The 27406-nt window shown below is 32.3% G+C and overlaps 1 long non-coding RNA gene across 1 annotated transcript; it reads left to right on the top strand.

The window, feature by feature from the left end:
- The first annotated feature begins 130 nt into the window (after positions 1–130).
- On the top strand, positions 131–27406 carry LOC143083865 (uncharacterized). Its single transcript, XR_012980912.1, has 5 exons — positions 131–302; positions 4356–4583; positions 10576–10796; positions 22459–22552; positions 24264–27406. It is a non-coding gene; the product is annotated as an uncharacterized LOC143083865 (long non-coding RNA).

Below are 27406 nucleotides of genomic sequence, written 5' to 3'. Positions count from 1 at the left end.
TTTTTTTTAAATATAATGGGGATAACGGAAGTGCTATTTATAGATATGTTCTATATTTAATTATTTGTTACGCCCCCTATAAATATCTGACCAGTCCGGTTAATCACCCCAGACGCTATATTTAAATATGCGTTTGGGTTATCGAGACTACAGTGACACATTTCCGATCAAACAAGTCAAAATGGCTAACTTTTATCTGATAATAGTTAAAACAGAGTGTATTCCTAAAGACTTTAAGAACAGATCAAGTAAATGAAAAGATCGCAAAACTTATGACTTTCAATCACGAAATTATATAACCGGTAAGTAAATGTACTATAGGTAATTGAAAGATAACTGATTTTAGCGAAGGAAACCAGGAAGATGTTTACTAGGTTGACCCAACCCGATTCTTTCGTTCATATTTCGCCGTTTCACAATCTAATGCATTCTGGGTAATATTTCAAAAGCAAACACGAAAACGTTGTGATTGGTTTAAAACGTTCTAAACAATAGAAAATCAACCAATATAACGTTATGTTATTTTCATTTTGGTGTACGGAAAATGAGATTACCCAAAGTCCTTAATAATATTAGATTCAGAAAAACCGAAATTCGAACCAGTTATCAGAACAAGGGTCTGGGTACATCATTTGGGTTTTGTATTTTTTTTTTATTGAATATATTCAATTCACTTTTTTTCTACTACTTATTTTTTCAAATACTTCACATCGCTTTTCTTACCTATTTAGTATACCAAATTTGAAACCCTCACCCAGTTTGCTCTCCATACTAAAAATATACGTGAATTCCTCGTTTTCACTTTTATATCATATATTGATGGTATTGTTTTTTGGGTAACCTGTGGTTATAATTATTTGCATGTGGATACAAGTGTTTGTTGTGTTTAATCTATATTGTTTATAATTGTCATACAAACACAGAGAAAATTGATTGACAGTGAAAAAATTACTATGTCATTAGTTGTAAATCTTTATGCATTTTTCAATTAGGATAAATGACTAAATGAATATAACATTTCAACAGTTGCCGGAATTTATGTGTAATAATAAAAAAATCAGTCAAACTGACATTGAAACAAGTTAAAGATCTAGCAAAGAAAAGAATACAAGTCTCTACAACATTTACAACGTCAAGGAAAGCAGCATATGTTGCTGCCTACGTTTTATCATTACTAACAACCTAAAGTATGGTATATTGGGCAATACAAACAACTGTCACAGGAAGTCAAAAACAATCACTAGAAAAAAAAGTAAAAAAAAACTTGGAGCAGTCTTTGCATTACCAAACAGCAGTAAGAAGACTATACTATATAGTGCTAGAAAGATGAAATGAAAAAGGGCAATAGATTATGATCTTAGCAGACATTCACCATTCATCATTTTCTTTCGGTTCGCTCAAGAAAAGACAGCTGAATATAATGAAAACAAATCGTGTCACTTGGTTCACATTCCCAGACTCCAAATTTGCCTCAATTGGTCTAGAAGTGTTGTACGACCGTGGTTATGTTCTCATTTAGTTTGACGAGTGAATAAAAGTAATGTGCTATGCTGTCATAATAGTTAGTCAATAAATGTGTTGTCATACAGAAATAACAGGCCAATGTTTCCTCCCATTCCTAGAAAATGCCTTGTGAAAATATAAATAAATACTAAAAACTAAATACTTTTTAAGGTAATTTTCTAAATTAATTATTTGTTGGTCTATCTGAGTGTACTTATAGTAATTAAGATTGGAAGGAACCATATAAACCTTGATCCTGTTCCTTATACCAACCAGGTAACCATTTATAGGTAAATCTTACACCAGGAACTAACATCCATACATAATTAGGAACCAAATAGTTTTATAAAGCGTCGGGAGCGTCATGTCGTATGTATGAATAAATGCAACAGTAGTATACTGCTGTTCAAAAGTCATAAATCGATTAAGTGAGAGAAAAAAATGGGTTACAAACTAAAACTGAGGGAAACATAACGGAACAACAATAACACTCAACTGAAACAGAAACAAATGGACACAGATATAGAAACGGAGTAATTGATAACAACTGACATATTCCTGACTTTGTACAGGACAAAAATTGTGGGTTGAATCTGGTTGAATGGCTAGCCAAAAACTTCCGCTTAAATGGGAACAATGAAAAATATATCGATAAAATGACAACACTACATGACAGGAATACAATACAAACAAACACAAAACCACACAAGAAAGAAAATTGCATAAACATTTTAACCACAGAACAACGACCGACATCTACCATGATGAATCACACCTTAATTTTGGAACACAATATTCTTTTTTTCGGAGCAATATACTTTCATCCGTAATACTCAGGAGTCTCTCCGACACATTCAAACCCTTTATTTGTTTTTACGACTTGCTACTAGCTACACCCACTAATAGGTTGTTTAAGACTTTTCCTCTTTTATTTCTATTATTTTTCTTTTTTTATTAATCATAGATGTATTTTGCTTACTAAAACATCCAATCGAATTTGCTATAGTTTTTATTTAATTTATCTGCATAAACAAATCGTTTAAAATGACCTCCACCTTGAATCCGGTTACCTTAAATTGAAGTATATACAGTCCTAACGTATCTTGAATCTGAAGCATTGGATTGAATTTGCATCCTGAAAAAAGTATCAAAAGCCCATTGGAATGAGACCATTGCTGATAAATTTTCAGTGGATGTCATTGGGAGTCAAAAACCTCTGTCGGACTCGGTGCAGGAAAATAGAAGGCGACCCAGGTACTGGCATTTTTATCACAGTTATCTGTATTGACCACGAATACCGCAATACAGAAAAGCTTTATGACCTTTCCTGTAATCAAGTATACCATGACCCTCTTTTGATTGTATATTACGTACATAACTAATGAATACCATACCCTACAAAGTCACTCCCGTTTACCTCTTTAATATAAATAGCATCAACTATTTTACCCTCAGTAACTTTCATTTAATTGGTGTTCTAATTTGTTTCAAAAGAATCATTTAAAAAAGAGTTGATGCTATAGATATTATTTCAAAACGGGTAGTTATACTAATATTTCTCCCTTAATGGCACTTGATTGAACAACCAAACACTGTATTATTAACAATAATAATCAAATACAAAACATTAACTGTGTCAATATTTTGTAGAAATACATATAACTATCGTAAGCGTGTTGTCTGAAGCATAAACCAATGCCTGCGCACACAATTTCAAGCCTTGTATTTTGATGTGTTTTATCACTAGGTGAAACAAACGTTCGGTTTAAATAATATCTATTGATATATTACAGTCTATTGACATATCAACCAATTGAATGTACAAAATGATCCCTTACCATGCTTATAATGATATGTAAGTCCTCTCACATAAATGTGGCACTTTTCATCGATGATGTGTATAAATAACAAAATTAACAGGAGCTGCATTTCACAGATATATAAAATAAAGTAATGAATCCCTATTGTTTTTGAATAATATTTGCTAATAACTCTGAGTACTTAGTTTAATCTGTATTTCAGATATCAGGGGCTTCATAACGGTTGAGCCATTTCACATATTCTCATTTCCCCCGTTTTATTTTGAAAAGAATGGTCTTGAAATATAAATTTTTACGTGCGAGCCATAACCCTGTCACCAAACAAATGAGCTGTCTTGAAAACCTATTGGTAACCTTCTGCTGCTTATATGCCTTCTATGTCGGGCTGTTGTCCCTTTGACATATACCCCATTCCCCATGTTTCCATTCTCAATTTTGCATTTGAAACTGCAAGTATTGTCAGTTTTCCACATCTGTTATGTAACACCATTGCTTACAGACACAGAGAAATGAAAATAAAATTACAAATACCAAAAATCCAAATATATATGTCATTGTTTTACGCTTTTTTTTTTTACTTTTGTCATCGAGAATTATCTTTTCTGATCCGATATAAGACAAAATTTATATACATGTATATATGAGCACTGTGACATGAATATCAGTTATATGTTATTTTTTTTTATAAATTTACTATTTACAAACGTATGAATTTTTCAAAATACTAAGGATTTTCTTATCCAAGGCTTAGATTACCTTAGCCGTATTTGGCACGCATTTTTGAATTTTGGGCCCTTATTGCTCTTCAACTTTATACTTGTTTGGCTTTCTTACTATTCTGATCTGAGCGTCACTGATGAGTCTTTTATTGACGAAACGCGCGTCTGACGTATTAAATTATAAGCCTGGTACCTATGATAACTATTTCAACATTAACTTTTGCATGTCCTGAGAGTTCATGCACGATTTGGCAAGAAAAAATAATCAATAATATTCTTTTAACTGATAAAGTTCTATCAATTTATGTTTTAGGTAAGATGGCGACATATTCAAATGAACCACGTCCAACATGTTTAAAGGAAAATCAGAATTATGTCACATTGGACAGACTTTTGAAGGACGTGGCTGAAACAGTTGTTAGGAATAGATTTGACAAAGAGTTTGAACCTGCAGTGTTACAGAAAACTCTAAACAGAGAATCATTGATATTAAAGAAACTTGCTAATAGAAAACAATGGAATATATTATTCCCACCACGAGGTTAAGTTTTTTTACTATAATAAATATTATTGATTATTAGTACTGTTAACATTGTTTCATGGGTGTTTTGATTTTAAAAGCATTTAAAGGAAAACCTACAATGGGTTTCTTTAAAGAGTAGACTTACTGGTGGAGTTCGGCGGTTTATGCTCTTAAGTTGGGTTGTTTTCTCTTTGACACATCCCCAATTTTCATTCCCAATCTTTAATCTTTTACGGTGCAGGAAATGCTTACCCTGCCTGATTTCACTCCCGGTTTTTAGTAGAGTTCGTGTTGTTTCTTATTTATTATTTATATCTGTTGATGTAAATGTCCTTTGGTTTTGTGAGTCTTTGTTTACTCCTTGGTTTTGATTGTTGTTGTCTTTAAAAGAAAGGGTTTTAGAAATATTAATCTATGATGTCTTCAAAGTAATCACTTAAAGGGGATTTTGTTTTAGATTATATTCAAATTTCAAGGAACATTTTGGCTTAATGAACCATAGTAACATTACAAATGACTTTAGATCCCATTTATTACATGTATTAGATAAACACAAACAAATTTTGCTGTTATAAAACCTTTTTTGTCCACGGTTAGGCTCATTGAGTAGATAGTATTTAGAAGCATGTGAAATATAAATTATGTGTCATTTGGCAATTTTAAAATGACCTGATTCAACGCATGACCATGATGACAGGAGTGCATTTTATTAAAAAAAAAGTTTTGTTTAATTGCATATTTTCAACATTTCATCTGCGAAAACACATCAAATATATTTGAGAAGCGTTTGTATTTCATTGGTTTCTGTCCCAAAATTAAAATTGAGAATGGAAATGGGGAATGTGTCAAAGAGACAACAACCCGACCAAAAAAAAAAAAAAAAAAACAACAGCAGAAGGTCACCAACAGGTCTTCAATGTAGCGAGAAATTCCCGCACCCGGAGGCGTCCTTCAGCTGGCCCCTAAACACATATATACTAGTTCAGTGACAATGAACGCCATACTAATTTCCAAATTGTACACAAGAAACTAAAATTAAAATAATACAAGACTAACAAAGGCCAGAGGCTCCTGACTTGGGACAGGCGCAAAAATGCGGCGGGGTTAAACATGTTTTTGAGATCTCACCCCCCCCCTATACCTCTAACCAATGTAGAAAATTAAACGCATAACAATACGCACATTAAAATTCAGTTCAAGAGAAGTCCGAGTCTGATGTCAGAAGATGTAACCAAAGAAAATAAACAAAATAACAATAATACATAAATAACAACAGACTACTAGCAGTTAACTGACATGCCAGCTCCAGACTTCAATTAAACGGACTGAAAGATTATGATTTCATCATATGAACATCAGGCACAATCCTTCCCGTTAGGGGTTTAGTATCATACCATCATAACATATATGAGAAGAACATAACCCGTGTCATGCCAACAACTGTTTTTAGAATAAATGTGTTTAGTTCCGACGCAAAGACCTTATCAGTGACTCAATATTAACGCCAACATATGCAATCTTTAATGACTTGACAACAGTATCGTAATTATATCCCTTCTTAATAAGTCTATTTAAAGGTTTTGTTAGTTTCTGAGGTGAATACTGACACCTTTGTGCTTTATAAAGAATATTTCCATAAAAAATTGGATGTGAAATACCTGAACGTATAAGAAGTCTGCATGTTGAGCTATATTTACGAATGATGTCTTTATACCGATGATAAAATTTAGTAAATGTTTTGACTAGTTTGTGATATCGAAAACCCTGGTGTAATAATTTTTCAGTAATACATAAATTTCTCTCGTTAAAATCTAAAACATTGTTACATACACGAGCGAATCGTACAAGTTGAGATATATAAACACCGTAAGATGGTGACAAGGGAACGTCACCATCTAAAAACGGATAATTAACGATAGGAAATGAAAAATCATCCTTTTTATCATAAATTTTAGTATTCAGCTTTCCGTTAGTGATATAGATATCAAGATCGAGGAAAGGGCAGTGGTCATTGTTAGTATTAGCTTTATTTAAAGTAATTTCAGCAGGATAAATTTCATTAATATACATACTGAAGTCGTCATTATTGAGAGCCAAAATATCATCCAAATATCTAAAAGTATTATTAAATTTGTTTATCAGATGTTGTTTTGATGGGTCTTTGCTTATTTTTGTCATAAATTGTAACTCATAACAATACAAAAAACAGGTCCGCAATAAGTGGTGCACAGTTAGTCCCCATTGGAATTCCGATAATCTGACGATATACGGAATCCCCAAAGCGAACAAAAATGTTATCTAGTAAAAATTCAAGGGCATATATAGTATCAAAGTATGTCCAATTAACATAGTTTTTTTGTTTATTGCTACTAAAAAATGACCTAAAAGAGTTTGAACATATATATTCACATTCTGATTTTTTGAATGCCCATTTGATTAGGTGTGTGAATTTTTTCTTAATGAGAATGTGAGGCAATGTGCTATACAGGGTAGAAAAATCAAAACTTTGAACAGATTCAAAATCACCAATATAAGCATGCAATTTATCAAGTACTTCCAACGAGTTCTTGACACTTCAAAAGTAATTTATTCCACTATTTTCGAAGGCCTTATTTGAACAATTTATTATGAGGTTTTTAATTGTACCAAGTGTGCTGATAAGAAGAATAGACAATTTAGTATTTGAACAATGGCTTGACGACGAAATAAATCTATATTTGTAAGGGGTTTTGTGTAGCTTCGGAAGCCAATACATAGTTGGGACTTTCATTGTATTTGGCTCTGCTTGTAAAGCGGTGGCTAAAAGTTTATGTTTGTTACAGATTTCGTTTTCTGAAAATGGAGTCAGTTGGAATGTTGGTGAACTGGTGATTTCCTTTTTCAGAACCTCAATGTAAAATTTACGTCAAACAATAATAATATTATTAGCAGCTTTATCGGCCGGGACAAAAAACAAATTCCTTGGCTAGTTCTTTTAGTTTATGTTTGATACGAGAAATAGGTTTATTGTGGTTATTGTTAATAGTAAAATGTTCTTTAAAATGTTGAATACGTATATCAACTATCTTCATTACTGAATTAAAAAAAGAGTCAAAAGATTTTTTGTCAGCTTTTTCCCGTTTTATCCATTTCATACAGTAAGTATGGAGTGAGTCGTGGATGATATTACGACACTCATTTCAATTAATAATTGACGGGGGACGATATTTAGGTCCTTTACTGAGGAATGATTTTAACTCTAGGTCTTGAACGATGTTAAGTTTTCTGTTATAACATGGGAAATGGGTCCATAAATATATTCGGAATTACTGCAATTACATGAAGTAGGTGTATTTTCACTGATATTAACATCTTTACACAATTGACTATAATTAAACACAAATTTCCGGGTAGATTTCTTGTAAATATAACAAATAAGAGGTAGCTCAGTATTGTCAAAATATCCAGGAATTTGTTCTTTAACAGAATGGTCGTTAAATATACAGGCAATATTTACAAAATCAAAGCCTGTATTGACATACTTAATTTTAATAAAATGTTTTTTATGATCTTCAGGGCGATCAATTTTGGGAAATAATTTAGAATAACAATATGCCATAATAATTTGAACAATTTCATACTTAGGACTGCTATATGAAATTGTGTTGCAATCCTCCAAAATTTTATTTAACTTATTAACCGGTAACGAACAGAGTTTTGTTAACAGATAATGTCTGCCGTTGTTTTTTGAAATAGAAATTAGGTCCGAAATATTGGTATGATTGGCCCGAAATTTTCTTTGATTGTGATTTGTTCTACGACCGTGAGAACGGTTTTTACGAACAGTTTTAGAAACTATATCCAAAATGTTAACGGAATTAGTTCTAGATATATTACCAATTCCCATGTTATTATCATTTAGACCGAGAGGGTAAACTGTCTGTATTTTTTTAATCCAATTTAATTCAATTATTTTCCGTGATCGTACAAACTTTGAATGCGATTCACCAGGCTGCTTATTTACCACTTCTAAAGGTTGAACTGCTAAATATTTAAAAGGATGGTTGTGCTTCTTAAGGTGTTGGTTAATGATACTTTTGAATTTATTTGGTCTTTTAAAACGATACAGATGTTCTTGAGTGCGTTTAGATAAATATCGTCCAGTTTCTCCTACGTACTGAATACCACACCCCGGTTTGTTTAATGTGAGTAAATAAATAATACTGTTTGTTTTTCAAGTTATATCAGTTTCAAAATTTAAAGAAAACGTGCGACCATTAAACGTGGACCTTACCGTATTGTTGGTGGAAAGACAGGGACATGTAATTCATTTTTTGGCATGACACTTATCGATAGAAGGGTAACCACGATTTTTATTGTTAAAAATGTTAGTGATGGTAGTATTGTTAGATAACCGATTTTGAAGATTGAGACGTGTGGTAGTATTTTTAGATAACCGATTTTGAAGATTGAGACGTGTAGATACCCTTTGAACAAGTTTAGTATTTAGTATTTTTCCATTTCTAAGCTTCATAATTGTTTTGTTAGTGAATTACATAATAAAGGAGCAAAGATTGGCGTCCAGAATATGAACCAGCATACAATAATTTAAGTTATGTAAAATTGATAAATTTGTTCGGCTGAAAATGTCAATCGCTATCAGTATAAATTACCCGGAAAAGATAGTGTATATCAGGGTAGGACTGATGGCTGACTTAATAGTAGAATGGGGCTGAATATTGAAATACTACTTTTTGATAAATATTCCTAAAGTAATGAACTAGAGCAGTTCTCGCTCGGACCTCGCACTCTACTGTCTCCACACGGCACTAAAGACAAACTCTTTTAAAAAATAAAATTGAGAATGGAAATGGGGAATGTGTCAAAGAGACAACAACCCGACCAAATAAAAAAAAACAACAGCAGAAGGTCACCAACAGGTCTTCAATGTAGCGAGAAGTTCCCAGAGGCGTCCTTCAGCTGGCCCCTAAACAAATATATACTAGTTCAGTGATAATGAACGCCATACTAATTTCCAAATTGTACACAAGAAACTAAAATTAAAATAATACAAGACTAACAAAGGCCAGAGGCTCCTGACTTGGGACAGGCGCAAACATGCGGCGGGGTTAAACATGTTTGTGAGATCTCAACCCTCCCCCTATACCTCTAACCAATGTAGAAAAGTAAACGCATAACAATACGCACATTAGAATATTCTCCCTTTACCATGTTCACATGATTTAACAAAATTTAAAGTCATATGAAACGAGTTGCTTGATATCGAACCAATACAAACAAATATGTTGAATGAAATCTTGCATGCACTTTTTTATTATATTAAATTTAGGACACATCTATAACGTATTATCAAACATAATATTTCGTTCAGTGGTTGTTGATAGCAAGCTAATTAACTTTTGAGTTTGTTACCGAAGTTTACCAGATCGTGACATTAACAAACAATAAAAATTGAGCATGTGGAAAATGTGGCATATAATTGGACTAAAAGAGCAAAGCTATTTGTTTTCATGTGTTCCAATTGGTTAGTTAAACTATTCCTTTAAGAATCTGTTATTTATATCTGACTCCAGAGCATGTGTTTTTACATTGACTTTCTTATGTTACGGGTTTCCCCTCGCACTTGTGCTGTGTGGGGCCAAAATTATAACGAACGAGAGGTCTTGAGTTAAGGTAACTGCATCTGGCAAAATATCGTCTAATTAGTGCCTGGGAAGTTAATTATTCAATAGCGATACAATTATGAAGATTTTGATAATATAAAGGATTTTCTTTTAAACAAAGGTTCTCCTTCACTTCGTTTAGAGTAAAACTTAACCATCCAACCAAATGTACATAATGAATATAAAAATGTTAACTTTTTTTTAAATTTGAAGTTTTATATGACTTTTAAAACGATTTATTTCGAAAAAAGGAAGGGGAGGCAAAACACAGTTCTTCACTTTTCAAAGGGTTCCATGGGGATATATATGCCGCTCCTTTCCGTTCAACTGCTGTTTTGTAATTATAGATCGAAAACCAGTTTGTTCCAGTGACTTTGATTTGACATTGATGATACTGCTGATTAGAAATCTAACTTCGGTTCAGATATCAGACATACTTCCTGTTCCCAATGATACAAGTCAAGGGGCAGATCTCTCTAGGATAAAATACTACAGAAATGAGTTGGCACATGGTAATGGGATCATATCTGACATTGAATTCGAGCAGCAATGGGTGGAAATTTGTCAGGTATAATATTGAAAGGACTGTAATGTTTTTCAAACAAACAAACTGTCGCAAAATGAATATACAATTTGTCAATGTCTCTCAAGTATTTTTATGCACACTTTTGATTTATAAACCTAGTCCTATGTTAATATTGAAATACCGGTCCAAAATCAGATACTGTCTCCTTGGCCTCATTGTAGGCTGATTCCCTAGAGTGCATGAGATCGTGGGTTTGAATGCCAAATGACTGATGATGATTTATTTGATTCTTTTATATTGCCCTTAAATTTATTTATAACAGTTAGCAGTACTGTGTTAGAAGTTCATCTTGAAAACTAAATGGATAGATGGAAAGTGGTTATAAACCAATTCTTATATGACGTTCTTCTTTCGCTTTGTGAACAGAGCCATGTTCTAATTTAAATAAAACATGGGCTGCGTTTGATTGACGTCACAATTGAAATTGCAACGTCAGCTGTGTTTTGAACAACACCGAAAATCAAAATGAGCATTTGTTTTGGTGTTGCTTGCTAGGAAATTAAATAAAATCGTTTTAAAACATTCTAAAAGTAAGTTGACAGGAATTTGTTCATTTGTTTATCGTGAAACAGTTTATTTTCTATAATGTTTTGGCTTCATTAAATCAAAATGGATGCCCTTTGAACGCGTATTACAGGTCCTCTTTGAAGTACAAAAGTTATAAATTTTCCTATTACAGTTTAAATAATTCTATCATGCCATGCTCTATCCTAATTTTAACATGGGTAGGCATTATATTTGTCAACATTTTACACCTAGCTATCGCTCGGTATAAAGATATTCACAAATATAATGCCTACCCATGTTAAAAAGAGCATAGAGCATGGCATAAAAGAATTATTTCTTAAATATATCAGCCATACTAAATTGGTAAAAAGATCATTGTAAATGTAAATCAAATGACTTTTAATCAGAGTTATTGTATTAAAAATAGGATTTCGATAAATGAACTCATTACATATATAGATACCAGGATTAAAATTTTATATTTGCGACAGATGTGCGTTTCGTTTACATAAGATTCATCAGTGACGCTCGAATGAAAAAGTTTAAAAAAAAGCCAAATAAAGTACGAAGTTGAAGAGCATTGAGGACCAAAAACCCCTGAAAGTTTTGCCAAATACAGCTAAGGTAATCTATTCCTGAGGTAGAAAAGCCTTAGTATTTCAAAAATTCAAAGTTTTGTAAACAGTTAATTTATAATTATGACCATATCAATGATAGTTCATGTCAACATTATTATTAATATACTTCATATTATGCGTTTTTGACTATTATCTTAACAGTAGGCCATATAAAATTGAATGTTGGTTACATTTTAAAGGGGCGACATATTGAAAAAAAAAACGGTTTTATTTTATTTCATACATACAATAAATACAGCGATAAAAAATGTACAAAATAATAATAGAACTCAAAACAATCTGTGGACTCCCAACAACAAATAATTGCCCTTAAATGTAACATGTGTAAGTTATCATTTTTGTCTCGCTTGACGGAGTCAAAAAGCGAGACATAGGAATGCTGTTTCTGGTGGCGACGGCGGCGTCAACAATGTATTAGTTTGTGATTAGGTCTAGTTTGTGGTGAACAGTTTGAAGGTCAATCATATTTGGTATACATTTGTATTAGCATTGGCACATCTCATTTCCACGGAGATTATTTGGCCCTGCCCTTTCAGTCATGATCTATTGACTTTGAAACTTTTGCTTATTTTACATGTTTTACATGTATTAGTTTGTGATTAGGTCAGTTTATGGGGAACCATGAGTGGTAGGTCAATGATATTTGGTCAACCGTTGTATTATCATTGGCAAATCTCATTTCCAATGAGATTACTTGGCCCCTGCCCCCTCAGTCATGATCTATTGACTTTGAAACTTTTGCTTAGTTTACATGTATCAGTTTGTGATAATATCAGTTTAAGATGAAATGCTAATGTTAAGTCAATGATATTTGGTATGCAAATTTATTGGCATTTGTAAGTATCGTTTCCATGGAGATTAATGTTGGAAATCACGCACAGAAGAGAACGTTAACGTAACGCGGCATTATTGTATACCCAACGTTGTGTTCTTATGACGTTATCTTGTACTTTAGTCATCAATACAAATTCATACAGTTTAGACGTCTTTATTATTACATATTCAGTTTTAATAAAACCACTTTACGATATTGGTACCGTGACCAGAAGAAGATGACTTCAAAGCTGAAATCTATACGAGCGGGACACAGAAGCGCAGTTTCTAGGATTTTAAGAAGATTTGAGGAGAGAAGTGAAACAGAAGAAAAACCGGAAGAGGACGAGTTGGAAACAATTTTGGATACATTAAAGGAAAAGCAAGATATTCTGAAGGATTTAGATAAGACCATTTTAAATAGTGTACAAGAGGAGGATATAGAGCACGAGATACTTGACACAGATGAGTATAAATTTAATTTAGAGACGAAAATATGCAAAATTCGTAAATTTATTCAAGCTGAAACATCAAATTTAAATGCAGCCGCTAGAAGTTTTTTGCCGCACAATGAGACACTGCAACCCATTCAAAATGTTGGCCCGTATATAACATAAGAGATGACTCACACAATACTGGCCTCAATTTCACGTCTTTACGTTCAAATTCAAGCGTCAATAGCAGCAATTTTCATACACTACCGAAATTGAATTTACCTACATTTGATGGAAACGTACTCGAATGGCAATCCTTTTGGGATTCTTTTGATTCCGCAATTCACAACAACAACACACTAACCGAAGTCCAAAAGTTCAACTACCTAAAATCTTTACTAGAAGGAGAAGCGTCATATACCATTGCCGGATTTGCTCTTACGCACACAAACTACAACAAAGCTATTGAACTCATACATGAAAGATTCGGACAAAAGCATAAGATAATTCAATCGTACATGCAAGCATTACTAGACATACCCGCACTAAAGAATACGCTTTCACAACTTAGAAGTTACTATGACAGAACAGATACATACATAAGAGGACTAGAATCTCTTGGACAAGCGCAAGATTCGTATGGCTCGTTATTAGTACCAGTCATACTCAACAAAATGCCCAGTGAAATACGCAAACACTTAACACGTGAGCACGGTTCAACAGATTGGTATGTTGGTGATCTTAGGAGATCTATTTTTAAGTAACTTGCAGTTTTAGAGTCTGGTAGAAGTAGAGAAACATTTAAAAGTCCTAGTACTACAGCGACCTTCTACACAAACACAAAATCTCGCGAAAACTGGCCAAAAACCAATTCACCACAGAAATCTTATCAAATTAGCTGCGCATACTGCAAGGAACCCCACTTTTCGTCAGAATGTACTAAATATACAGACCAGAATGACCGCACGAAAATTGTCAAAGAAGATAGATTGTGCTTTAATTGCTTAGTGCGACACCGCGTAGTAGATTGCAAATCAAAATTAAACTGCAAGAAATGTGATAGACGTCACCACACAAGCCTATGCAACAACGACTATGATAAAGAAACTACAAGTACAAGTAGTACAAGTACAGTACAAAACACAACGCGGAGGAATCTGAGACTTCTGTTTTATATTCATCTTTAAACTGTGATCGCCCAAATGTCTTGTTAAAGACCGCAATTGCACCACTAAGCTACAGAGAACAAACGATTGATGCAAAGATCCTTTTTGACGAAGGCGCCACAAGGTCATTTATTACAAGACATTTAGCAGAGAAATTGGAGTCAAAACCCATAGGAAGTGAAGCAATTACGCTATCTAGATTTGGCGACACCGCGTAGTAGATTGCAAATCAAAATCAAACTGCAAGAAATGTGATAGACGTCACCACACAAGCCTATGCAACAACGACCATGATAAAGAAACTACAAGTACAAGTAGTACAAGTACAGTACAAAACACAACGCGGAGGAATCTGAGACTTCTGTTTTATATTCATCTTTAAACTGTGATCGCCCAAATGTCTTGTTAAAGACCGCAATTGCACCGCTAAGCTACAGAGAACAAACGATTGATGCAAAGATCCTTTTTGACGAAGGCGCCACAAGGTCATTTATTACAAGACATTTAGCAGAGAAATTGGAGTTAAAACCCATAGGAAGTGAAGCAATTACGCTCTCTAGATTTGGAGACGATAATGAGAACAACTCTATTGAACAGCTAAACACAGCAACAGTAAAGTTACAAACTATTTATGGCGACCATATTTCAGTAGATGTTTTAATTGTACCTAAAATCGCCGCACCATTTAAGGCTAACATTGAAACTGCAAGAAAGTTACCGTATTTGCAAAACTTAACATTAGCACACGCCGTAACTGAGGATACATCATTTGAAATTGGACTGCTTGTTGGTGCTGACCCAATACTGGGATATTGTCGAGGATGATATCATTAGGGGCGAGGGACCAATAGCAGTAAAGTCCAAACTAGGATACCTACTCTCAGGACCACTCAAAAGAACCAGTTCAATCAACGAAACAGAAGAGATGCACACTACCGAGGATAAAACAGAGAGAAATACTATTAACATTGAACTTATTTCTACAATTGTGGACACTTCAAGGACAAAACAAAGAACCAATGGTCCGTTGACAGAAAATGAAACAGACAAATCAGCTTTAATATGGACAAGAGACACAAACCAACACAAACACTTTTACGATGATTTACAAGGAATGGAAAAAAAATCTAAATCTCAGTTCAAAAAGCTTAAATTATACCAGGAATTGGATTACAGGGAGAAACTTACCAGAAAAAAAGAACGTGAAATAAATGTGACACCGTACTATAACGAACTGTGGTAAAAGTTTTAATTTTAATGATGGACTTTAAAGTTAATTTCATATTATTATTTTAACAAAGAGACTTTAATTATTTTACAAGTTTTATATTTCACTTTTCGTGGGCCGGAGAATGTTGGAAATCACGCACAGAAGAGAACGTTAACGTAACGCGGCATTATTGTATATCCAACGTTGTGTTCTTATGACGTTATCTTGTACTTTAGTCATCAATACAAATTCGTACAGTTTAGACGTCTTTATTATTACATATTGAGTTTTAGTAAAACCACTTTACGATATTGATAATTATATAGCGCCACCCCCTCTTCATGGTTCATTGACTTTGAAACTTTTACATAGTTTACAAGTTAATATTTGTGTTTAGGTTTGTTTTGAGGGAACAACTTATAATAAGTCAATGATATTTGGTATGCAGTTGTATTAGCGTTGGCGCATCTCATTTACATTGAGATGGTTTAGCCATGTTCCTCAGTCATGGTTCATTGACTTTGAATATTAGCCAAACTTATTAAGAATTGCCATTTTAATTTCAACATTTGCATAATCAAAATTACAAAACAGTTTATTATCTGTCTTGCCACAATCAGATGTACATTTTTTGTTTCACATGAAGTCAAAAATAAAGATCACATCGGGAAAATCGCCCCTTTTGATATTTTGGTACAGAAATGGTTTAAATTATGAAAAATAGCAGTCATAAGGCTAACACGAAAAGCATTTATATAATTACATGCAGTTTTTGGAAGAAATATTTAATATTTTTATTAAATAAATGGTGTTTAAAAACTGTCTAATGTTCTTAAATGGTTGCCTTCAAGACATGGTTATCAGTTTCAGAATTTTGGCCAATGACAAAGACAACAAAATATGTTTAGAATTATTGAATATCAAACACTTTTAATCGAAAAAATTTAACAAGAACATGTTTAACTCACAATTATTTCAAACAACAGTAGCTTTCTTTGATCACAACTCTGATCTGAACAAACTATATCTAAACTAATCTATAAATAACAAAACTTAAAAAAGACCCTTTCTTTTGGTGTATAGAACATTAAAATAACTTGATGCATATTCTTTCAATAAACAATCAAACTTAGCAATACAATTTATATGTTTTGTCTACGGACAAGACATTTTATGGATATTTATATTAAATGCATTATTAAAACTTAATTTTGATATAGTTGGATGTGTTCTCTTGAAAAAATAACATACATTTATCAGGTTTATCTATCAAATGATGCCGAACCTCGAGGAAATTGGAAACAAATACATTGTGAAAATGTCTACGGACAAGACATTTTATTGATATGTAATTAAATGCATTAACAAATAATTGATAAAGTTAAGATTAAAAGTTACCCATTACATTTTAGGCTATGTTTTTTAATTTTTGGAAAATATGAAAATGTACCCATGATTCTTTTACTTATCTCAAAATTTTATTGATTAAGCAAAAATGAAGACACATTCTTTCAACTGAAAACCATAAAAAGTAAAATAAGGTATGCTTTTTATGACTGACAATTTGCCACTTTTAAAAATCCTCTCCACTAAAGTAATTTTATAAAAAAAAATAGAACAGTTAAATTACCATTAATTAAAAATAATATATTTCTAAGTTTAAACAACATATATATAGGAACACTTTGGATCAATAAATCCAAGCAATATTGATATGAAGCCATGTCTACGAACAAGACATGTGTCTACGGACAAGACATTCTGACATTTTTTTCAATTTCTTCCTGTATTAATAGATGGTAGAAAAAATATTTGTAGTGTTTTCATATCTACAAAAAAGCAGGAACTTAGCAATGCAACATTAATGTTATTACACTTCCAGTTTACCAGGAAATGCATGTCTACGGACAAGACATTTTTTTTACTTTTTTTTGTATATCCACCTTTGATGGCATATATCTCCAGCTAGGAAACTGCAATATTGATATATGAGGTAGTTGTTGATAATTTATATACAAGAAGAAAAAACAAAACACATAATAGCATAAATTTCATTTATTTTTCTCCTTTATCACTACACTGTACAAGGTAAAAACAAAAATACAAAATACCATAACGAACGCATAGTATTCCACTTTTTATCATAACTTTGTAACCACTGAAGATTTTTCGTTGCAACAACCAGCAAAAGAAAGATGAATAAATTGTCTATAACAGTGAACCAATAGTGTAGTTCCAATCATGTTCACTTGTTAACCATCAATTGTTAAAACAGTATAATTTTAAATGAAACAACATTACGTGATAGAATATGACAGACAAAATTTTAAATCCATCGGAAAATCACACGTGTTGTAGAGTTTATAAATAAATCACTGTAAACAACAAACCGTAAACGGAGAAAACAGATATCCGCAAAATAAATGTAAAAAGCAAATGTAAATTATTCTAACAATGAAGAATATACAATTTCGTCAAGTCAATCCCTGGTTCATTTGACTATTAACACACAGGGATATACCTATATATAAAAGTTGTACTATATATATGTCTTTATAAATAGTGCTTTTGGTGTCATTGTTTACATAAACTAACCAACAAATTTGTAGAAATGTAACTTTTGGTGAAAGAGAAATATATTTAGACCATTTTGAGCCAAAATTCACTTGTCTTTGAGTTTGCATTAAAAATTCAGGATTAATGCGCTCCATAGTATACTAATTTAAGATTTCCAGAAAACCAGGGGTTATTTTTGAAGTACCTCTGTTTCGAAGGTCAGATTTTTCTTATAAGTCTTTTAAGGTAGGTTGAAAATTGGCATGTAGAAAGGTGATACATGTACGAATCAGGATAAACTTAGTTTCTATAAAGTTAAACTTCAGGTAAAATATTTAGAAAGCTGTGAAAATTGCAAAATTTGGTTAAACAGATAGGGATTTTTAATTGGTGGTCTGACACCTTTAAAGCGAAAAGCGGTGATCCTCAAAAATCAGAAAACAATTGATTTGGTTGTCTTAACTGATCGTTTGATATTATAGTAGCCACATTTCAACCCTTTTTTGGGGTAAAAAGTCACATATTGCAAATTTAGAACCTTAAACCTGAGTTTGTGCTATTTTAAGCTGTTCCCACCCTCACAATATGCTTTTATATAAAAGAAAATGTCCTAAATTGTTATAAATGCGCAGTAAGTTGTTTCTGTGGTATTAAACATTAAAACATAGGTTGTTTACTACCCCAAAAAAATTGTCGTCATGAAGATTAAATGAAATTATTTGATTTTTACCCCTTATATCATTGCGTCATTCCATGTATTTATCATATAGGCAGCTAACATAGCCTAATGTAAACACTGCATTTAACTCACCACAATCCCATGTATTGTCTCAAATGAAAGTTTTCTACTTTAAATTTTATTGACTGATAGTAAATAAGAATAGTTTAATGACCATAACTGCACTATTGATCAATTAATAGTCCCATTACTGACACCTGGTGAAAAAAAGGGGGGGTGGTCAATATTTCCTTGCTCTTCAATACCTTTGATTTTTTACTAAACTCATTGTACAAATTATGGAAAGTCTTCAAAGGAGTAGGACAAACAAGGAAAAATCAACCAAAACTGATCTTCATATTAAAAGTTTGTGTTCCTGTAGTGCAAAATGAAATTTTCAAGTATTTTCTATTAAAGTCATACATTACAGTCAGTTTAAATTGAGCTGTGAATTTTGTAATATAAGTCACATTATCCTCAGATAGGATTGTTTTTATTACAAATTGACCAAGTATTAAGAATAAAGCGAAACAAAAGACTTCTGATCAAGTTTTTTTGCTCTTTAGGTGTCAGACCACCAACTACTCCCTCAAATTTAGAACGTATGTAAAAGTAGCCCTACTCTGACACAAAATAGTGCTTTTGATGTCATTGTTTACTTAAACTTACCAACAAATTTGCAGAAATGAAAATTTTGGTGAAAGAAAAATATATTTAGACCATTTTGAGCCAAAATTCACTTTTCTATGAGTTTGCATTAAAAATTCAGGATTAATGCGCTCCATAGTATACTAATTTAAGATTTCCAGAAAACCAGGGGTTATTTTTGGAGTACCTCTGTTTTGAAGGTCAGATTTTTCTTATAAGTCTTTTAACGTAGGTTGAAAATTGGCATGTACTGGAAAGGTGATACATGTACAAATCAGGATATACCTGGTTTCTTTGAAGTTAAACTTCAGGTAAAATATTTAGAAAGCTGTGAAAATTGCAAAATTTGGTTGAACAGATAGGGATTTTTAATTGGTGGTCTGACACCTAAAGGGCAGTTGTTAACAACTAGATACAATTGCAATAAAGAATTTGTTAATGTTAGATAAAAAGAAAATAAAAAAGTCCCTCCTGACGAAGTCGAAGGAGACATTAGGTTTGCACTCCGTCTGTGTGTCCATCTGTCAGCCCGGCAAATCAGTTTTTCTCACTATTTTACTTCGTGCTTGAAGACATCTATTAGATATTTAGTGTATTGTTTAATCATGACAAGTTACAGTACAGATCAAGTTCGAATTTTGTTCCACTCTGATGATTTTGTGTAGAGTTATGGTCCTTGAACTTAGAAAATTCACTCAAATCATCAATTTTCCACATTTTCTCACGTCATGCTTAAAGATATTGACTTTTTATTTGTTATATAGTTTACACCATAACAAGTTATAGATCAAGTTAACATTTTGTTCCAGTACAGTGATTTTTTAACCGCTAGGTGACTATGTATTGCTAGGCAATACTCAGGGAATGCTTGTTACCTCTGTATCTTGCAAATTATTTTGCATATACATGTATTTACTACAAACTTCTCAGAGTCTGGCATTCTGTAAGATCAATATAAAATTGAGATAGCTGTAGAGTTATATGAAAATCCAAGTTGAATTGAAAAAGTTATAGAAATTTTTACAGGTGACTATCTGAATTAAGTCCGAAATGATAATTCAAGCTTTTAACCGGATTTACGAAGTAAAAAATCGGTTATTGATTTAGGGATGTTCGGCATGCACGCGGGCGGCTGCCAAACAGTGTCCATGCATTTACTCATGAACCATTCAACCACAGCTTTTCAAATTTTGATATGTTGTTACTGATGACAGAATGGAGATAAAAATCTAATATTGACTGTTTTCACTTTCACGGTTCAGGAGTTGTGGTTCTTGAGAGATTGAAAAATGGTGTTTACATTCGTGTCCGCGTGGTAACTCATGTACTCATTTCCATGGAGATTATTAAGTTTTTTACCTCATTCATTGTCCATGTTTTGTAGATAGTTTAATTGATTACTTTCAACATAGCAGTTCAATAGCAAAATAAAATACAGGCAAGAAATATCTCTTTACTCAATAGTATTTACAGTTTAAGTGTGTTCTTCATTTTAGGCTCAAGGCCTTTTTGTACCAGTCCAGTACTTTTAAATTTTTACACTTAACAAAGTTAAATTTCCTAACAAATTATAGTATAAAAGAAGTACTAATTGTTATTGTACCTTCATAGTACTAAACTGGATCCTCAGATGTGTAGTACAAATCAAATATTGTAAAATTATACAATAGTTTGGCAGTATATTACTAATGTAATATTAAGTTTAAAAATAAGAAATATGATATGATTGCTATTGAGACAACTATCTACCAGAAACAATATTGTGCATATGTAAATAGCTATTAGTCACCGTAAAGTCTTCAACAATGAGCAAAATCCATAATGTATTTAAAGCAATAAGAGGGCTCGACATGACAAAATGGAAAATAATTTAAACAGAAAAACCTACAATGTGATTTATATGTAAAACAATAAATGAATAACTTGTATGATAGACAGCAATCAACAACAACCATAGAATTTTATGTTCTTGACTTGGGACATGCACATACAGATTTGGCATGTTTACAAGTGCCCAACCCCCCGCTAACCTGGGATAGTGGTGTAATAGAATGGCAAAATAACTGGAAAAATCATTTGAAAGGCCTTGAATCTCAAGCTTTACACAAGGCAAAAACAAACAAAAAGTTGAAATACACAAAGTACGGATTTAAGATTATTGCAGTTACCTTAACATGCTAACAGCTAGTTACAGCCAATGAAAACTTTGATATATAAAATCATGTTAACTTCAATATCAATTAGTGCACTGCCAATGGATTTAGTATTAGGATGTCATAAACAGTCTGAAAAAAACATGATCCTGTACATTGAATGTCAAATTTTAGTATCGAAAGGATGTAGGACTTTAAGTTTGAATAACTATATAGCAACACACATTTTGTTATGTTTTAATATATTAATAAGAAAATCAATGTTATCACCAATAAAAACAATATTCAAAGATCTTATAATTATAGTGTTGAAATAATAACCTTATAGAATAACTTTATTCAAAGGATCAATTAGTTTACATGAATTTTATCTAAATTGGTGAGCTCTATAGACAATATCACCATAAAAATTAGGAAATGATCACATTTCTGAACATCTAAACGTATAAACCTTTGTATCCATGAAGAAGTTAGTACATTTTCAGTTCTTCAAACTTCTAGTTCTGAAAATGTACACGTCGAAGTAGTTGTATGTGTACTCCATATAAATAATCGAATCGAGGGTATAATTTATAGGTTTGCATTTTAAAAAAAGATGTCCTTAATCATAGGTTATGATTTGTTAGCAAAAAATCAAATTCACACTGTATACTGTATGGTTATATTCATAATTCATTAATTCCTGTATTAATCTCTTCCTTTAAGGTTTTACTTTGGAATAAGTGTATAGACCAAAAGAAATATGCAGCAATGAACTTTCAAAATGGAACATTTCTAATGGTATTAATATCTTTTTCACAGGCTCTTGTAAGACTTGGTGGTGAAAGTTACAAAGAAATATGTGCACAACTCAAAGTTACTTCTCAATCAAGTGGAAAAAGATATGGAATGAAAAGTAAGAATAACAAATGACATTTTCATTTAAGTGTGGCAGAATGGAGTTTGTTGCCTCCCTTGAACAAGCTCATTATTTCACATTTGTTTAAAGTTGTTTGTGTTTGTGTTAGATCATTACAAAATTCATTTCAAAAAGAATTTCATTTGCTTACAGTTTAAAAAAATCTTTATGGACCAACATTAAGAAACTTCCATATTTGTTTGTAAATATAGTATTTAGCTTACTTTATTAAATTGTATAAGGACTGCCTATAACATGTATAAATACAATTTGTAGTATTACTCAGCTTTTTCATCTTAAGCATGTTAAGGATAGTGTATCTTCGACATACTTGGTGGTTGTTTTTATGCACCGCCGTCGTATTTCCGTCTGTATGTCCCAAAGTTGGTTTCCGTTCTCTAACTTTAGTTTGCTTCAACCAAATGTTATTAAACTTATACAAAAAGCTTATTACCACATTATATGCCCTGAACTTCACAGATATTAAACTAACACTAATTTTCTTAACTACCCCTACCTCGAGTGAAGGGTTACCACAGATGTCAATATAAACAATATGCACATGTATATTTACTGGTAACTTTCCCAAGTTATGTCTCTATGAGATGCAACATACAGATCAGAACTGGGAACCAGTATGTAAACAAAATTAATTTATTATGAATATTCTACTAGATCTCCCCAAAAGAGGCGTGGTTTGAGAAACAGCTGTATTTTCAAAGTGCAACCTACAGAAACAATCACATTATTATCATTTTACTTACACTTGATCAGCATTTCGGCATTGACATGTTACGTATATATGTTTAACCCAGTGTAGCTCTGTACTTTTTCAACCATTAGACGATGTATCGCAAAGTGTAAAAGAAGAATCTGCTCTTGATAATAGGGGTTGAAATTTCTGCTCACTCAATCCATGCAAATAAGAATTGTTGATTTGATTAATCAGGAGTTCAAAAATCTTACTGACGAATTTTTTTTTATGCCCCCGCTGTAGCGGAGGGGGCATTACGTTTTACCCTTGTCCGCCTGTAGGTCCGTCCATCCGTTCTCTAACTTTAGTTTGCCTCAACCAATTGTTACTAAACTTATGCACAATGCGTATTACCACAAAACACAGATCAAGTTTGAATTTTGATGGTGACACTTATACAGTTTTAAAGTTATGCCCCCTTTCATGTGGAAAAATTGCTGAATTGTTTGTTTGCTTCAACCAAATGTTATTAAACTTATACACAATGCTTATTATCACAAAGCACAGATAAAGTGTGAATGTTGGTGGCGTCACTTTTACCATTCTAGAGTTATGCCCCTTTACAAATTGAAAAATTGCTAAATTTTTCGTTTCCGTTCTCTAACTTTAGTTTGCCTGAATTAAATGTTATGAATCTTATACACAATGATTATAACCACAATACACAGTCAAGTGTGTATTTAAGTGGCGTCACTTTTACATTTCTAGAGTTATGCCCCTTTACAAATGGAAAAATTGCTGAATTGTTTGTTACCTTTCTCTTCAGTTTGCATCAACAAAATGTTATGAAACTTATACACAATGCTTATTACCACAAAAACACAGATCAAGTACAAATTTGGGTAGCGTCACTTGTACCGTTCTTGAGTTTATTGCTCATTAATATTGTTTTAAGGTATACCTCCATGTCCATAGAGCATCCTTGATTTGACCATTATCGACATTATATTTCAGATATTCATAATGAAATTATTCAAGATTGGGAAAAAATACAAATGAAAATAGTGGAGACAAATGCTATACACGAATTGATGAAGATGGTCAAAAAGAGTAATTTCATAGCTGTAATCGGACCATCAGGTTGTGGAAAATCTACTGCTGCTCATCATGTCGCTCTCTCACTGCAAAGAAATGAAGGTTACCAAATCATACCTTCACATTTTCCAACAGACATCATACATTATTTTAATGAATCAGAAAAACAAGTGTTTGTCTATGATGATGTTTGTGGTAAATATTCGCTAGATTATGATCTTCTTAAAAAGTGGAAAAAATTAGGTACAGAATTAAACAAAATCAAACAGTGTGAACATGTTATAATATTGGTGTCAAGCAGGTCAGATATTTTCTATCAGTTCAAAGATGTGCAATTTCTGTTCACGACACACTTCGATATGTTGTCCAATGACTATAGCTTATGTAATAATGAACGTTTTCTAATGGCGAAAGCTCATATAGGAGATAAAAATGCTGAAATCCTCAGAAAATCAAATTTTTTTGTCAGATACGATTTCTTTCCCCTTCTTTGTCAAATATTTGCTACTGAAAAAGATAGAAACATTGAGGACTTTTTCTCACAGCCTGTGAAAGTTATCAAGAAAGAATTGACTTTAATGAAAGAGGAAAAAGATCAAACGTCTTTTGCTGTCTTGGCACTATTTGTAATTTATAACAACTGTATAACCGATGAAAATTTATCCTCAACATCTGGCATTAAAACCATACTTAGTGACATTGCCGAAGAGTGTGTACTGTCTTCCGTGCTAAATATCAAAGTTGTAAGGATACAATTAGAATTTTTTCTTCATTCATATGTGAAGAAAATCGGATCTAGTTATATGATAATGCATGACAAACTATTTGATATTTTCGTGTCATTTTATGGTGAACATATTCTAGACATTATTCTAGATCACTGTAATTACCCTTTTATATCTACACGGTTCCAGTTACAATCTGTGAAAAATAAAGATGAATATATGATCAAAGTACCTGTGCAAAAAGAGGCAAAGTATTTTCAACGTTTATTTCATTTTTCTAATGCAAGGGATTTTGCCAATATATTTTTGCACCACAATTTTGAAAACAAAACATTTCATCAGCAGTTCCTTAAACTTTTATCTGAAGACCAAGATTGTCGTGATTTGTGTCTATCATTATCTGATACAGAATCTTCGCCATTGTTTATCACTGTTGCAAAAGGTTATATTGATATTACAAAAGTTTTGTTAGATATGGGTATGAATGTTACCGTATATAATGAAATTCAATTAACTCCTCTAGCTTATGCAGCAGGAGGAGGTTGTGTTGAAACATTAAAGTTATTGCTTAAAAACAGTGGTGGTTTTAATAAACATAGCAAGCAAAGACATTCTTTCGATTCGTGTTCAGCAGTATCACATTTTTATTCTGTTTATTCTTACGTTTCAAAAACTTCTAACATATCCATCATGAATCACCAAAAGCTATGTATTGAAAGTTTTAAATATAGGCAGAAGAATTTTGTAGATTTAGGCAGCGGAACTCATATGGGTACCCCCTTATTACTAGCCACAACTTTTGGCCATACAGATATTGTTAAATTATTAATAAATCATAACTGTGATATTGATCCGCATGACTGGTTCCCAATTACTACCCTGTATATGGCAGTACTTTGTCATCACGTAGAAATTGTTGGAATATTGTTAGAACATGGATGTGATATAAACATGTGTAATGAAGACAATGAATCCCCCTTGTATGAAGCCTCAAAATGGGGATATGTTGATATTGTAAAATTATTGTTAGACAACAACTGTGATATAAACATTTGTAATAAAGAGATGGAATCTCCCTTGCATGCTGCTTCAATATGTAAAGGCTGTGTTAAATTTAAATATGACAATCCTGCTAATCTTTGGAAAAAATTTGAAAGGTTTTTACGTTTATATAATCCGAAAAAGAGGAAAGCGTCAAATGAGGATTATTTAGAAATTGTCAAATTGTTATTAATGAAAAATGCTGATGTTAATATTTGTAACAAAGATGGTAAAACTCCAATGGAGTTAGCCTTAGAAAATGAACACGCAGATATTGTGAAGTTATTATCCGAGCACTCGACTGTACAAATGCACAAGGAATAGAATTTGATGATAGGAGCAGAGGCTTGCAGACATACATTTTGCCCTACAAATCATATTTTGTAACCAATATTTACAATCTAAAAATGTTAGCAAATGAAGATCAATGTTCTTTGTCAGCTTTTAAAGTATCATATTTTTGTAATATTTTACAGTATGTTTTTTACGACCGCAAAAATAATAAATAAATTTGTTTGTATATTGGTATCACGTTGATGTCGTCGTAGTCCGGCGTTAGCGTCTTCGTCGTCAGCGTCGTCTGAAGATGGATGGTTTCCGGATAATAACTTTAGTATAAGTGAATGGAAATCAATAGCATTTTAAAACAAGGTTTAAAGGTTGTGACTGATTTTGGGATTATGGTCACAACTGTTTAAGAATTAGGGGCCCAAAAAATGGCCCAAATAAGCATTTGTGTAGTTCCCAGACAATAACTTGTGTTAAATCTCTTTGGGGGGTTATGGCTCAAACCATTTAGTAATTATGGGCAAAAAAAGGGGAAACCAATGTATTTTCTGGTTAAAGGACAATTGAGACAATTTAAAAGCAGTGTAAGGGAGGTAATTCAAATTAATTTAAAGAACACTGTTTGATTACCTTCCTTACACTGCTTGTAAATTATGTATTAAGAAATGATGATTGTCTTGAAGTGATAAGCTGTCAATTTATTTTAGCAGTTACTATTACTTATAATTACACCTTATGTAAGAATCCTGGATTTTGATTGGTTGATAGCCATCGTATTTTTCACCAACTTACTGTTATCAAATGAATATCGTTAATATTAATTTTTTGCCATGACTATGTATGTCATTTTATAGTTTAAAACTGTTATGATGTATTTAAATGGGTAATTATGGTTGCAAACTCCATTAGAAATTTGAATTGAGATACTGACCATATCTTAAGGGAAAGATTTTTTTGGGTCAAAAGAAAAGGAATAAAGGAAAGGGGGAGGCGATAAAAATTGGAGGG

This window comes from Mytilus galloprovincialis, chromosome 7 (assembly GCF_965363235.1).
Source record: "Mytilus galloprovincialis chromosome 7, xbMytGall1.hap1.1, whole genome shotgun sequence".
NCBI lineage: Eukaryota > Metazoa > Mollusca > Bivalvia > Mytilida > Mytilidae > Mytilus > Mytilus galloprovincialis.
The sequence above is the reverse complement of the archived record's forward strand: the minus strand, read 5'-3'. Positions and strand labels throughout refer to the sequence as shown.